Below are 17469 nucleotides of genomic sequence, written 5' to 3' on the forward strand. Positions count from 1 at the left end.
ATCCTTTTTTTTGTCATAGTTTCAAACTCACATTGGGTGTGTGTAATCTGTGGGAAGTGTCTAAATGACAATTAAAGATCTTTCTGTTTCCCACTGCCTTTGATTGATATTTGTCTTTATACACTGTAATTGTTTTGTTGTTTTTTTCCTACTCATTCTGTTTTAGTTCATCATTTTTATTTTGCATTGGTGTTTACTGATTTGTGTAAAGCACATTGAACTGCCTTGTTGAAATGTGCTATGCAAATAATTATCATAATAAATTAATCATGTTTTCAATAATATGCTTTGACTCTGTTCTTTTGGATTCATGCTCACTCCTGCTTTGACTCACATCCACATGGACTAATAGGATCTAGGCCTACTGACCCGTAATGACTTATTTTAATTATGTCATATATTCATTATTGTTGGACTGTACATGACATGAATAGTGCTGTTTATTTTACACAGAAATTGTGCAACTGGTGTTCCCTCATTACGTCTTGAGATTTCCAAGTCCAAACAGCTTTGATCAGTTCAGACAAAGAGGTGTCAAACATGTTCACTCTTCTTTCCCCCTCTGACGGGAGATGATTGTCTCCTCTTTGAGTTAATTTGCACCTGAATTCAGAGATCTCCACTTGTTGATCACCCAGGATGCAAATGGATGAAAACACTGCCCGTAGATACCCAGTATTTGAAATGCAAAACGTGGTCTATGCAGACAGAATTACTGTTCTGTACAAAACAGTCCCTTGTTGTCCTGTACATAAACCAGACCACTCACTGTCTTCAAAAAGTACAGGGGGTGGAGTCGTATACTTCTACAAGTTAAGATGTCAAATATAGGCTACAATAAAATATCACATCGTAACTTAAGTTATAGAAGTAGTTATTTTATTCCTCTTTTAGTATGATAATAATCAGTGGATACGACTTTCACTGTCCATGTTATACATTACCCGGACCTGGTGTCCCCATCACACAAAGGGTTAATAATGAGAACTGTACATCCATACACTAGGCTATATGTTCTTTAGAATTACAGACTTGTGTTTTGACTCTGACAGTGTCTGTTCTCTTGGATTTCTACTGACTCCTGCTTTAATATTTATTCTTATATTTGCTTCTATATTACGTCAGATACTCATTGTTGAATCCTGTTGGCACTTTACATATATTCACATGATTTATCCATTGTTTACCGAGCAGACTCTGACAGTGTCTGTTCTCTTGGATTTCTACTGACGCCTGCTTTAATATTTATTCTTATATTTATATTTGCCTCTACATTACGTCAGATATTCATTCATTCCTGTTGGCACTTTACATATATTCATGATGTACAATAAGGTAAATTAACTGCTGGTTATTTCATTAAAAGGAGAAGATTGAATGTGGGGGCATGTAGGAGCATGTCTATTGTCTAGGTAGGCTGTGATTGGTGAAGAGATGGTTCTATTGTTCCTCTAGTTGGCCAATCATTCCAAGCAGTTAGTGCCTCCACCTCAGGGTCTCTAGTATAAAAACAGGGCGTAGTTCCTCCAGGATATCAGTCATTTCAACTTGAACTGACTGTGAACTCCAGACTTAAGATGAACTCTCTTGACTCTACCAGGGACAATTCTGCTGAACAGGAGGATCGCCTTTACCCTGTTGACTTACGTCTGAGTAAGTTACTTTCTCTCCTGCCTTTCTCTTTATTCATGCCATATGTTCATCTTGTTTTACTGATGTACATTCAATTCTGAAAAGAAACATTGTATAATTATATTCTTAATTCTGCTTGTTGTGTAAGGTTTAAATTGGACCTGTAGCTTTGTTATAATATCTTTTTGTTATAATAATATAACAAATATAATAATATAACAAAGCTACAAGTTACTTAAAGCTACATAGTTAGTCACCTACACAATCAATCATCTAAAAACTATGTCCCAAATGTTGACCATGTCTCAATAGAATCCAAGTGCCATTAGGATTACTTAAATCAACTTGTATTATTTTATTATATCCTAGATATTTGATATAAAGTATGTGCCTCATGGATTATGCTGCCATGGTTATAAATTAGTTATAATTTACTTATTTAGAAGTAGTAGTCTCAGGCCTAAATGTGTCAATGTGGTTTTAAATGTCTTCCTTGTCTCTTTATTTTCAGTTTTGGATTCTCCATCAGACTCTTGTCAGAAACCTGTCCTACGAGGCCGAGCAGCAAACCAAAAAAGACACTGTCCTAAACCAAAACGCCACTCTTGTGACCAGTGTGGAAGACAGTTCAGTTTGGAGTCTGGCCTTAAAATCCACCAGATCATTCATCTCCCCCATGAGTGTAATAAATGTGGAAAAAGCTTGACTACTAAACTGACCAGTTTAATTTACCACAAGTGTGGTCAGAGAGAGAGCCCCCACGGTTGTGAACAATGTGGACGGAGCTTTGCCTCGAAACGAGCTCTCAAGGCTCATCAGCGAGACCACATAGGGGATTTCCAATGTGAAGAATGTGGATGCAGTTTCATCTACATGAATAACCTGCATGTTCACCAGAGAATGCATAGAAGCCACCAACCATTCCATTGTGACCAATGTGGGCAAAATTTCACTAGCTTGTCTAAGTTAAAACGACATGTGATAAGTCACACATCAGGAGTCAAACTGGAGTTTGAAGCAATGATTGGGGGTGTAGTAGGCCTATAGACTATTTGTTTTAGGTTTTCATCACGTTTTAATGATGTACATTTAATTGTTTTAATGATGTACATTTAATTCTGAGAATAAACACGTCTGTGTTTATTCTCAGAATTAAATGTACATCAGGATGTTCCTTTTAGCATTCTGTATAATTGTAACTTGACAGCTTTGTTATAAGTTGGATTTATAGCATTTCTGTCTCTTTTAATACTGCACATTTTGTTCATGTATTGTTTTACTTTAGAATTCAACTGCTATTAAGATTTGTGAAGTCACATTTTGTATTTGCATATGGCTGACACAACGGTTCCTTTTCACTTTGTTGTTTTCACTGTAATAAGTGAAAACTGCAGTGTCTGGCACCCATGAAATACAGTGTGAATGATCTGATGTATTTTAAGGCCAGACATCAATGTGAACTGTATTTCACAGTGCTGGCATTTACGTATGTGTGTTGGCTAACAAATGAACAACTGAAGAGTAATAAAGGCGCTTTGACAAAAACCTCCTAACCACTTGAGCATTTTTTTCCCCTGGAAATTTTACATTTTAGGTGGATTCTTCCAGACAGCAGAGATATCAAGATGTCCTTTATAGACAAAAGTTGGAATGTCTGCCCATGATGTACTGGGGAGAAACCCTATGGTTGTGATCAGAGAGATGGAGAGAAACTATAAGATACTGTTTGAATGAACTGATCTTTTTAGTAGTATTTCTCATTCACCAATTTATTTTTTGTCTCAGTTTGTTCATGCTTTATATACAAATACAGTACAAAGAATACAATGTATTTTAGTGTTACTCAACAAATAAAACAAACTGCCAATTTATTTAGCCAATTACAAAATATGTGTTTTTAAAATGACACTTGATCTATGTAGTGACACATTTGTGTGTATAGCAAATTACAAAATATGTGTTTTCTTTATTTGTTAAATCTACATAATGGTTGTGCAGTCCCAAATAAAGAGTCAAGTCAAGAGTTGTTTGTTTTTTTAGTTTTTGTTTTGAGTACTGTGTGTGTGTGGTAATTTCAGCCAATCACATGAAATACCCTTTGGAAGGCAATAACACATGGAGCAGGAGCACACAGGGGCACATTACATTTAGCAAGTAAATTAAGATGCTGTCATGAACAATCACATAGTTTTGGTTTGTGGTTTGTGTGCTGTGTGTCCATGACAGTAGCATCCATGACAGTAGCATCACAAGTGCTGTGTGTAGTGATCCAGTAGCATCACAAACACTTAGCGAGGTAAAATGCAAATGTAGTGATTCAGATTCAGATGGACCAACACCATCTAACATACTTTAAATCGCCACAGCATGTCACCCAGAGTCAGCACGACAGATTGATTGCCAGGTATGTTGTAGAGGAGATGCTCCCCATCTCAACAGTGCAGACTGTTGCTTTCAGAAAACTGGTCAGCAAAATACAACTGAAAGGAAGGCCAATGTGCAGAAAACTGCAGATATACTTCCCTAATACCTGGACAGTGAATATTCTAAAATGGAAGATAGGGAGGTGTCTTTTCTCTTATTGTGCGACAGAACAACCAAAAATCATAAATTCTTGTTTTTAATTATTATTATTTTTAAAGTACAGTAACTATAGTGCTAGTTACTTTCATCATTTAGTAACTATAGTAATTAGTTGATTTTTAGAGCAGTAAAACAAAGTATAGGCCTACTGCATATTATAAACACAATAACAACAAGTGGTTTCTTCACCAACCTGGTTCTATATTGTTCTGAAGGAATTTGGAGCAATCATTTAGGTTTCTAGTATAGAGGCTCAAATGGCCTTAATCAACCTCAGCTTGAATAACAAGAGGTAGGAGAGAGACTCGTTCACACATAGGGAAACAAAGTTGATTATTTGTAGCGCACTCAATCAATTGGTAATGGCCACAAAATAAAATATCGATGTGTCCACTGTTATTAGTTGAATGTTACATATAATTTAAATCAGGTGCAAGCAAAGAGGCCTGGTTAGCTTATTGTTGCTGTTACTTTACATGATCACAAAGTAACTCACATGAATCACCCAACACGATAGTTGAATTTTATAATAAAATAAAACATGTATTTATTTCACACCATGTGCTGACCCTGCCTCAAAATCCTTCCGCCCCTGATGAAATAGACAACAATAATAAATTCCCGAACAAAATAAAGAGAAACCCAGGGTTTGATTGACTCAGTTTATGGTAACACTTCTCTGTCATGTCCAGCCTAAAAAGCCACCAGGAAATTCACACCGGAGAGAAACCCTATGGTTGTGATCAGTGTGGAAAACACTTCTCTCAAATGTCCAGTCTTAAAAAACACAAGATAATTCATACTGGGGAGAAACCTTATGGATGTGATCAGTGTGGACAACACTTCTCAAGAATGGCAGATCTTAAAAGCCACAAGAGAATTCACACTGGAGAGAAACCCTATAGACGTGATCATTGTGGACACCACTTCTCTAGAATGGCAACTCTTAAAATCCACAAGAGAATTCACACTGGAGAGAAACCCTATGGATGTGACCATTGTGGACAACACTTATCTGTCATGTCCAGCCTAAAAGGCCACCAGGAAATTCACACCGGAGAGAAACCCTATGGTTGTGATCAGTGTGGAAAACACTTCTCTAAAAGTGATGCATGTACTCTATAGATTATTGAGAATGCTAAACTGTTATAGGCTACGCATACACATGAGCATGTTGATTTTAGAACAATAGGATAGGACATGAAAAAAGTTGATTTGTTGCTAGTAAACGTAACTAACTAATACTGTTTTAATTAACTGATATTTTGGGAGTACATCTCATTCACTGTTCACTAGTTTTTGTCTGTAGGCCTACAGAGAATACAGTACAGTACAGAGAATACCAGTTAGTGTTACTACAACTTAAACATACTGCCTATATATTAATACATTCATACGAATATATAGGCAGTCATATGATGGCTATTTAAAATGCTACTTTTATTTTACAAAATGTGTGTTTTTACCATGTTTAGATACTTCTATTAGCAGCATAGACTTCAACATGACACTTGATCTATGTAGTGACACATTATTTTGCTTATGAAGAAAGACAAACAATCGAAGAGGTGTTTTGTTAGCTTTTGTTTATACGAGGACTGTGGTAATTTCAGTGAAACACATGAAATTCCATTTTGAGGCAATAACAACATATTACAGTTTTGCAAGATGCATTAAGATGCTGTTCATGATTCACATTATGGTTTGTAGGAGTGCTGTGTGTACATGATTTTAGGACCCTCTTGAAAACGAGATACTATATCTCAATGGGGCATTCCTAAATAAAGAACAACAGTACAATGTTTCAGCCAGTAACATCACAAACAATGTCCCTTTCGTTGCAATGCAAGTTCAATCTTTAAATCACTTTATTATCTAGAAGACGGTGGTCTGGTTTCTGTACAGAACTGTTGTTGTTTTGTACAGAACAGTCATCTGTCTGTATATACCTGTTTTGCATTTCAAATACTGGGTGTCTATGGGCAGTGTTCAACCATTTCTGCATCCTGGGTGATCACAAGTGGAGATCTATGAATTCAGGTGTAAATGCACTCAAAGATTAGACGTTGATGTGTGAAAGGTCCAGCGGTCTACTTGGTACAGATAGTAGTCCTTAGGGTGGTTGAATTCCATTGACTAACCTTCTTTTGTCACAACAGGTCACAAATCTTGCTGCCGTGTGTTTTGTCATAGTTTCAAACTCACATTGGGTGTGTGTAATCTGTGGGAAGTGTCTAAATGACAATTAAAGATCTTTCTGTTTCCCACTGCCTTTGATTGATATTTTTCTTTATACACTGTAATTGTTTTGTTGTTTTTTTCCTACTCATTCTGTTTTAGTTCATCATTTTTATTTTGCATTGGTGTTTACTGATTTGTGTAAAGCACATTGAACTGCCTTGTTGAAATGTGCTATGCAAATAATTATCATAATAAATTAATCATGTTTTCAATAATATGCTTTGACTCTGTTCTTTTGGATTCATGCTCACTCCTGCTTTGACTCACATCCACATGGACTAATAGGATCTAGGCCTACTGACCCGTAATGACTTATTTTAATTATGTCATATATTCATTATTGTTGGACTGTACATGACATGAATAGTGCTGTTTATTTTACACAGAAATTGTGCAACTGGTGTTCCCTCATTACGTCTTGAGATTTCCAAGTCCAAACAGCTTTGATCAGTTCAGACAAAGAGGTGTCAAACATGTTCACTCTTCTTTCCCCCTCTGACGGGAGATGATTGTCTCATCTTTGAGTTAATTTGCACCTGAATTCAGAGATCTCCACTTGTTGATCACCCAGGATGCAAATGGATGAAAACACTGCCCGTAGATACCCAGTATTTGAAAATATAGGCTACAATAAAATATCACATCGTAACTTAAGTTATAGAAGTAGTTATTTTATTCCTCTTTTAGTATGATAATAATCAGTGGATACGACTTTCACTGTCCATGTTATACATTACCCGGACCTGGTGTCCCCATCACACAAAGGGTTAATAATGAGAACTGTACATCCATACACTAGGCTATATGTTCTTTAGAATTACAGACTTGTGTTTTGACTCTGACAGTGTCTGTTCTCTTGGATTTCTACTGACTCCTGCTTTAATATTTATTCTTATATTTGCTTCTATATTACGTCAGATACTCATTGTTGAATCCTGTTGGCACTTTACATATATTCACATGATTTATCCATTGTTTACCGAGCAGACTCTGACAGTGTCTGTTCTCTTGGATTTCTACTGACGCCTGCTTTAATATTTATTCTTATATTTATATTTGCCTCTACATTACATCAGATATTCATTCATTCCTGTTGGCACTTTACATATATTCATGATGTACAATAAGGTAAATTAACTGCTGGTTATTTCATTAAAAGGAGAAGATTGAATGTGGGGGCATGTAGGAGCATGTCTATTGTCTAGGTAGGCTGTGATTGGTGAAGAGATGGTTCTATTGTTCCTCTAGTTGGCCAATCATTCCAAGCAGTTAGTGCCTCCACCTCAGGGTCTCTAGTATAAAAACAGGGCGTAGTTCCTCCAGGATATCAGTCATTTCAACTTGAACTGACTGTGAACTCCAGACTTAAGATGAACTCTCTTGACTCTACCAGGGACAATTCTGCTGAACAGGAGGATCGCCTTTACCCTGTTGACTTACGTCTGAGTAAGTTACTTTCTCTCCTGCCTTTCTCTTTATTCATGCCATATGTTCATCTTGTTTTACTGATGTACATTCAATTCTGAAAAGAAACATTGTATAATTATATACAGTGTGAATGATCTGATGTATTTTAAGGCCAGACATCAATGTGAACTGTATTTCACAGTGCTGGCATTTACGTATGTGTGTTGGCTAACAAATGAACCACTGAAGAGTAATAAAGGCGCTTTGACAAAAACCTCCTAACCACTTGAGCATTTTTTTCCCCTGGAAATTTTACATTTTAGGTGGATTCTTCCAGACAGCAGAGCTATCAAGATGTCCTTTATAGACAAAAGTTGGAATGTCTGCCCATGATGTACTGGGGAGAAACCCTATGGTTGTGATCAGAGAGATGGAGAGAAACTATAAGATACTGTTTGAATGAACTGATCTTTTTAGTAGTATTTCTCATTCACCAATTTATTTTTTGTCTCAGTTTGTTCATGCTTTATATACAAATACAGTACAAAGAATACAATTTATTTTAGTGTTACTCAACAAATAAAACAAACTGCCAATTTATTTAGCCAATTACAAAATATGTGTTTTTAAAATGACACTTGATCTATGTAGTGACACATTTGTGTGTATAGCAAATTACAAAATATGTGTTTTCTTTATTTGTTAAATCTACATAATGGTTGTGCAGTCCCAAATAAAGAGTCAAGTCAAGAGTTGTTTGTTTTTTTAGTTTTTGTTTTGAGTACTGTGTGTGTGTGGTAATTTCAGCCAATCACATGAAATACCCTTTGGAAGGCAATAACACATGGAGCAGGAGCACACAGGGGCACATTACATTTAGCAAGTAAATTAAGATGCTGTCATGAACAATCACATAGTTTTGGTTTGTGGTTTGTGTGCTGTGTGTCCATGACAGTAGCATCCATGACAGTAGCATCACAAGTGCTGTGTGTAGTGATCCAGTAGCATCACAAACACTTAGCGAGGTAAAATGCAAATGTAGTGATTCAGATTCAGATGGACCAACACCATCTAACATACTTTAAATCGCCACAGCATGTCACCCAGAGTCAGCACGACAGATTGATTGCCAGGTATGTTGTAGAGGAGATGCTCCCCATCTCAACAGTGCAGTCTGTTGCTTTCAGAAAACTGGTCAGCAAAATACAACTGAAAGGAAGGCCAATGTGCAGAAAACTGCAGATATACTTCCCTAATACCTGGACAGTGAATATTCTAAAATGGAAGATAGGGAGGTGTCTTTTCTCTTATTGTGCGACAGAACAACCAAAAATCATAAATTCTTGTTTTTAATTATTATTATTTTTAAAGTACAGTAACTATAGTGCTAGTTACTTTCATCATTTAGTAACTATAGTAATTAGTTGATTTTTAGAGCAGTAAAACAAAGTATAGGCCTACTGCATATTATAAACACAATAACAACAAGTGGTTTCTTCACCAACCTGGTTCTATATTGTTCTGAAGGAATTTGGAGCAATCATTTAGGTTTCTAGTATAGAGGCTCAAATGGCCTTAATCAACCTCTGCTTGAATAACAAGAGGTAGGAGAGAGACTCGTTCACACATAGGGAAACAAAGTTGATTATTTGTAGCGCACTCAATCAATTGGTAATGGCCACAAAATAAAATATCGATGTGTCCACTGTTATTAGTTGAATGTTACATATAATTTAAATCAGGTGCAAGCAAAGAGGCCTGGTTAGCTTATTGTTGCTGTTACTTTACATGATCACAAAGTAACTCACATGAATCACCCAACACGATAGTTGAATTTTATAATCAAATAAAACATGTATTTATTTCACACCATGTGCTGACCCTGCCTCAAAATCCTTCCGCCCCTGATGAAATAGACAACAATAATAAAGCATTTTTTTTCAGTCACTTTGGGACGAATTGCAGCATTCTTTTCTCAGGACTATTTAAATAGTATACAGAAAAACTCAGATTTAAGATCTGTTTAAAGGTAGCAGCTCTGTTTACATGTGAAAGGTCCAGCGGTCTACTTGGTACAGATAGTAGTCCTTAGGGTGGTTGAATTCCATTGACTAACCTTCTTTTGTCACAACAGGTCACAAATCTTGCTGCCGTGTTTGCACATTGTTGTATTTCTCCCAATCCTTTTTTTTGTCATAGTTTCAAACTCACATTGGGTGTGTGTAATCTGTGGGAAGTGTCTAAATGACAATTAAAGATCTTTCTGTTTCCCACTGCCTTTGATTGATATTTGTCTTTATACACTGTAATTGTTTTGTTGTTTTGTTCCTACTCATTCTGTTTTAGTTCATCATTTTTATTTTGCATTGGTGTTTACTGATTTGTGTAAAGCACCTTGAACTGCCTTGTTGAAATGTGCTATGCAAATAATTATCATAATAAATTAATCATGTTTTCAATAATATGCTTTGACTCTGTTCTTTTGGATTCATGCTCACTCCTGCTTTGACTCACATCCACATGGACTAATAGGATCTAGGCCTACTGACCCGTAATGACTTATTTTAATTATGTCATATATTCATTATTGTTGGACTGTACATGACATGAATAGTGCTGTTTATTTTACACAGAAATTGTGCAACTGGTGTTCCCTCATTACGTCTTGAGATTTCCAAGTCCAAACAGCTTTGATCAGTTCAGACAAAGAGGTGTCAAACATGTTCACTCTTCTTTCCCCCTCTGACGGGAGATGATTGTCTCCTCTTTGAGTTAATTTGCACCTGAATTCAGAGATCTCCACTTGTTGATCACCCAGGATGCAAATGGATGAAAACACTGCCCGTAGATACCCAGTATTTGAAATGCAAAACGTGGTCTATGCAGACAGAATTACTGTTCTGTACAAAACAGTCCCTTGTTGTCCTGTACAGAAACCATACCACTCACTGTCTTCAAAAAGTACAGGGGGTGGAGTCGTATACTTCTACAAGTTAAGATGTCAAATATAGGCTACAATAAAATATCACATCGTAACTTAAGTTATAGAAGTAGTTATTTTATTCCTCTTTTAGTATGATAATAATCAGTGGATACGACTTTCACTGTCCATGTTATACATTACCCGGACCTGGTGTCCCCATCACACAAAGGGTTAATAATGAGAACTGTACATCCATACACTAGGCTATATGTTCTTTAGAATTACAGACTTGTGTTTTGACTCTGACAGTGTCTGTTCTCTTGGATTTCTACTGACTCCTGCTTTAATATTTATTCTTATATTTGCTTCTATATTACGTCAGATACTCATTGTTGAATCCTGTTGGCACTTTACATATATTCACATGATTTATCCATTGTTTACCGAGCAGACTCTGACAGTGTCTGTTCTCTTGGATTTCTACTGACGCCTGCTTTAATATTTATTCTTATATTTATATTTGCCTCTACATTACGTCAGATATTCATTCATTCCTGTTGGCACTTTACATATATTCATGATGTACAATAAGGTAAATTAACTGCTGGTTATTTCATTAAAAGGAGAAGATTGAATGTGGGGGCATGTAGGAGCATGTCTATTGTCTAGGTAGGCTGTGATTGGTGAAGAGATGGTTCTATTGTTCCTCTAGTTGGCCAATCATTCCAAGCAGTTAGTGCCTCCACCTCAGGGTCTCTAGTATAAAAACAGGGCGTAGTTCCTCCAGGATATCAGTCATTTCAACTTGAACTGACTGTGAACTCCAGACTTAAGATGAACTCTCTTGACTCTACCAGGGACAATTCTGCTGAACAGGAGGATCGCCTTTACCCTGTTGACTTACGTCTGAGTAAGTTACTTTCTCTCCTGCCTTTCTCTTTATTCATGCCATATGTTCATCTTGTTTTACTGATGTACATTCAATTCTGAAAAGAAACATTGTATAATTATATTCTTAATTCTGCTTGTTGTGTAAGGTTTAAATTTGACCTGTAGCTTTGTTATAATATCTTTTTGTTATAATAATATAACAAATATAATAATATAACAAAGCTACAAGTTACTTAAAGCTACATAGTTAGTCACCTACACAATCAATCATCTAAAAACTATGTCCCAAATGTTGACCATGTCTCAATAGAATCCAAGTGCCATTAGGATTACTTAAATCAACTTGTATTATTTTATTATATCCTAGATATTTGATATAAAGTTTGTGCCTCATGGATTATGCTGCCATGGTTATAAATTAGTTATAATTTACTTATTTAGAAGTAGTAGTCTCAGGCCTAAATGTGTCAATGTGGTTTTAAATGTCTTCCTTGTCTCTTTATTTTCAGTTTTGGATTCTCCATCAGACTCTTGTCAGAAACCTGTCCTACGAGGCCGAGCAGCAAACCAAAAAAGGCACTGTCCTAAACCAAAACGCCACTCTTGTGACCAGTGTGGAAGACAGTTCAGTTTGGAGTCTGGCCTTAAAATCCACCAGATCATTCATCTCCCCCATGAGTGTAATAAATGTGGAAAAAGCTTGACTACTAAACTGACCAGTTTAATTTACCACAAGTGTGGTCAGAGAGAGAGCCCCCACGGTTGTGAACAATGTGGACGGAGCTTTGCCTCGAAACGAGCTCTCAAGGCTCATCAGCGAGACCACATAGGGGATTTCCAATGTGAAGAATGTGGATGCAGTTTCATCTACATGAATAACCTGCATGTTCACCAGAGAATGCATAGAAGCCACCAACCATTCCATTGTGACCAATGTGGGCAAAATTTCACTAGCTTGTCTAAGTTAAAACGACATGTGATAAGTCACACATCAGGAGTCAAACTGGAGTTTGAAGCAATGATTGGGGGTGTAGTAGGCCTATAGACTATTTGTTTTAGGTTTTCATCACGTTTTAATGATGTACATTTAATTCTGAGAATAAACACAGACGTGTTTATTCTCAGAATTAAATGTACATCAGGATGTTCCTTTTAGCATTCTGTATAATTGTAACTTGACAGCTTTGTTATAAGTTGGATTTATAGCATTTCTGTCTCTTTTAATACTGCACATTTTGTTCATGTATTGTTTTACTTTAGAATTCAACTGCTATTAAGATTTGTGAAGTCACATTTTGTATTTGCATATGGCTGACACAACGGTTCCTTTTCACTTTGTTGTTTTCACTGTAGTAAGTGAAAACTGCAGTGTCTGGCACCCATGAAATACAGTGTGAATGATCTGATGTATTTTAAGGCCAGACATCAATGTGAACTGTATTTCACAGTGCTGGCATTTACGTATGTGTGTTGGCTAACAAATGAACCACTGAAGAGTAATAAAGGCGCTTTGACAAAAACCTCCTAACCACTTGAGCATTTTTTTCCCCTGGAAATTTTACATTTTAGGTGGATTCTTCCAGACAGCAGAGATATCAAGATGTCCTTTATAGACAAAAGTTGGAATGTCTGCCCATGATGTACTGGGGAGAAACCCTATGGTTGTGATCAGAGAGATGGAGAGAAACTATAAGATACTGTTTGAATGAACTGATCTTTTTAGTAGTATTTCTCATTCACCAATTTATTTTTTGTCTCAGTTTGTTCATGCTTTATATACAAATACAGTACAAAGAATACAATTTATTTTAGTGTTACTCAACAAATAAAACAAACTGCCAATTTATTTAGCCAATTACAAAATATGTGTTTTTAAAATGACACTTGATCTATGTAGTGACACATTTGTGTGTATAGCAAATTACAAAATATGTGTTTTCTTTATTTGTTAAATCTACATAATGGTTGTCCAGTCCCAAATAAAGAGTCATGTCAAGAGTTGTTTGTTTTTTTAGTTTTTGTTTTGAGTACTGTGTGTGTGTGGTAATTTCAGCCAATCACATGAAATACCCTTTGGAAGGCAATAACACATGGAGCAGGAGCACACAGGGGCACATTACATTTAGCAAGTAAATTAAGATGCTGTCATGAACAATCACATAGTTTTGGTTTGTGGTTTGTGTGCTGTGTGTCCATGACAGTAGCATCCATGACAGTAGCATCACAAGTGCTGTGTGTAGTGATCCAGTAGCATCACAAACACTTAGCGAGGTCAAATGCAAATGTAGTGATTCAGATTCAGATGGACCAACACCATCTAACATACTTTAAATCGCCACAGCATGTCACCCAGAGTCAGCACGACAGATTGATTGCCAGGTATGTTGTAGAGGAGATGCTCCCCATCTCAACAGTGCAGTCTGTTGCTTTCAGAAAACTGGTCAGCAAAATACAACTGAAAGGAAGGCCAATGTGCAGAAAACTGCAGATATACTTCCCTAATACCTGGACAGTGAATATTCTAAAATGGAAGATAGGGAGGTGTCTTTTCTCTTATTGTGCGACAGAACAACCAAAAATCATAAATTCTTGTTTTTAATTATTATTATTTTTAAAGTACAGCAACTATAGTGCTAGTTACTTTCATCATTTAGTAACTATAGTAATTAGTTGATTTTTAGAGCAGTAAAAAAAAGTATAGGCCTACTGCATATTATAAACACAATAACAACAAGTGGTTTCTTCACCAACCTGGTTCTATATTGTTCTGAAGGAATTTGGAGCAATCATTTAGGTTTCTAGTATAGAGGCTCAAATGGCCTTAATCAACCTCTGCTTGAATAACAAGAGGTAGGAGAGAGACTCGTTCACACATAGGGAAACAAAGTTGATTATTTGTAGCGCACTCAATCAATTGGTAATGGCCACAAAATAAAATATCGATGTGTCCACTGTTATTAGTTGAATGTTACATATAATTTAAATCAGGTGCAAGCAAAGAGGCCTGGTTAGCTTATTGGTGCTGTTACTTTACATGATCACAAAGTAACTCACATGAATCACCCAACACGATAGTTGAATTTTATAATAAAATAAAACATGTATTTATTTCACACCATGTGCTGACCCTGCCTCAAAATCCTTCCGCCCCTGATAAAATAGACAACAATAATAAATTCCCGAACAAAATAAAGAGAAACCCAGGGTTTGATTGACTCAGTTTATGGTACCATACGTTGTTGGAGGAACAAGCTCACCGTTAGATAGATGGTCTGTACTCACCGTTAGATAGTCTGTACTCACAGTTAAGATAGATGGTCTGTACTCACAGTTAGATGGTCTGTACTCACAGTTAGATAGATGGTCTGTACTCACACTTGGGTTAGATGGTCTGTACTCATAGTTAGATAGATGGTCTGTACTCACAGTTCCTTCTTCCAGCTGTGCAGGAGCTGCAGCGTCCCAAACCGCTTCAGGATGAACCGTGTGCTGTAGGCAGACCCAAATACACCACTCTGTGCATGCATGACTGCACATGGACCCTCTGCAGTGGCAAGCTATGTCAGCAATGTCCTGAAGCACACTGCATTCAACAGAAAACCCACACACTAATGAACCTCCCCTTTACAACAAATGCATTTTTTTTATTTTTTTCCAATGCTCACATATAGGCTACTGTAGTGATCTAGCCCTGGTCCAGTGCGTTAGCCACTTCTCACTAACTAACTGCATTAGTGAGAACTCGCTAACGCACTAGCCTACTAGACCAGGTGCCAGGGCTAGTAGTGATCATACTCACCCAAAACAATGTATTGCTTGTTTAGCTTTAGCATAGCGTTCATTTGGTTACACTGCTGTTACACAAAGCCTATATGGCTCCCAACTGCAAACATGATTTTACAATTTGCAGAACGTAGGGGGCGGGGAGTGAGAGAATATTACATCACTGTAGTTTTGTAAGATAGTATACATTAAGATGCACATGGGCTTTTCATTAAGCTTTATTCTAAAAAATGTAAATGACAGCACAAATCATGCAGAATAGCTGATAGTGGTTCATATAGTGATAGTGGTTATCAAAGTCAGAGATAGCGAAGCTTGTGCAGTCCTATTAAACGTCTGTAATTGTGCCAAATAAATTCTTCACTTGTGCTATCTATTTATTTACCTTTTAACAAAATAATGATTACTGTCAGAATAGATCTCTTACTGTGTGTTTAATTTACCACAAGTGTGGTCAGAGAGAGAGCCCCCACGGTTGTGAACAATGTGGACGGAGCTTTGCCTCGAAACGAGCTCTCAAGGCTCATCAGCGAGACCACATAGGGGATTTCCAATGTGAAGAATGTGGATGCAGTTTCATCTACATGAATAACCTGCATGTTCACCAGAGAATGCATAGAAGCCACCAACCATTCCATTGTGACCAATGTGGGCAAAATTTCACTAGCTTGTCTAAGTTAAAACGACATGTGATAAGTCACACATCAGGAGTCAAACTGGAGTTTGAAGCAATGATTGGGGGTGTAGTAGGCCTATAGACTATTTGTTTTAGGTTTTCATCACGTTTTAATGATGTACATTTAATTCTGAGAATAAACACAGACGTGTTTATTCTCAGAATTAAATGTACATCAGGATGTTCCTTTTAGCATTCTGTATAATTGTAACTTGACAGCTTTGTTATAAGTTGGATTTATAGCATTTATGTCTCTTTTAATACTGCACATTTTGTTCATGTATTGTTTTACTTTAGAATTCAACTGCTATTAAGATTTGTGAAGTCACATTTTGTATTTGCATATGGCTGACACAACGGTTCCTTTTCACTTTGTTGTTTTCACTGTAGTAAGTGAAAACTGCAGTGTCTGGCACCCATGAAATACAGTGTGAATGATCTGATGTATTTTAAGGCCAGACATCAATGTGAACTGTATTTCACAGTGCTGGCATTTACGTATGTGTGTTGGCTAACAAATGAACCACTGAAGAGTAATAAAGGCGCTTTGACAAAAACCTCCTAACCACTTGAGCATTTTTTTCCCCTGGAAATTTTACATTTTAGGTGGATTCTTCCAGACAGCAGAGATATCAAGATGTCCTTTATAGACAAAAGTTGGAATGTCTGCCCATGATGTACTGGGGAGAAACCCTATGGTTGTGATCAGAGAGATGGAGAGAAACTATAAGATACTGTTTGAATGAACTGATCTTTTTAGTAGTATTTCTCATTCACCAATTTATTTTTTGTCTCAGTTTGTTCATGCTTTATATACAAATACAGTACAAAGAATACAATTTATTTTAGTGTTACTCAACAAATAAAACAAACTGCCAATTTATTTAGCCAATTACAAAATATGTGTTTTTAAAATGACACTTGATCTATGTAGTGACACATTTGTGTGTATAGCAAATTACAAAATATGTGTTTTCTTTATTTGTTAAATCTACATAATGGTTGTGCAGTCCCAAATAAAGAGTCAAGTCAAGAGTTGTTTGTTTTTTTAGTTTTTGTTTTGAGTACTGTGTGTGTGTGGTAATTTCAGCCAATCACATGAAATACCCTTTGGAAGGCAATAACACATGGAGCAGGAACACACAGGGGCACATTACATTTAGCAAGTAAATTAAGATGCTGTCATGAACAATCACATAGTTTTGGTTTGTGGTTTGTGTGCTGTGTGTCCATGACAGTAGCATCCATGACAGTAGCATCACAAGTGCTGTGTGTAGTGATCCAGTAGCATCACAAACACTTAGCGAGGTAAAATGCAAATGTAGTGATTCAG

General features: G+C 36.6%; 1 protein-coding gene across 1 annotated transcript in view; it reads left to right on the forward strand.

Moving 5' to 3' along the window:
- Positions 1 to 17469, forward strand: part of LOC306937708 (inactive phospholipase C-like protein 2) — a 227789-nt gene that overhangs the window by 140615 nt on the left and 69705 nt on the right. The window lies entirely within an intron of this gene.

The sequence above is a fragment of the Electrona antarctica genome, assembly GCF_951216825.1.
Source record: "Electrona antarctica genome assembly, chromosome: 14".
Taxonomy (NCBI): Eukaryota; Metazoa; Chordata; class Actinopteri; order Myctophiformes; family Myctophidae; genus Electrona; species Electrona antarctica.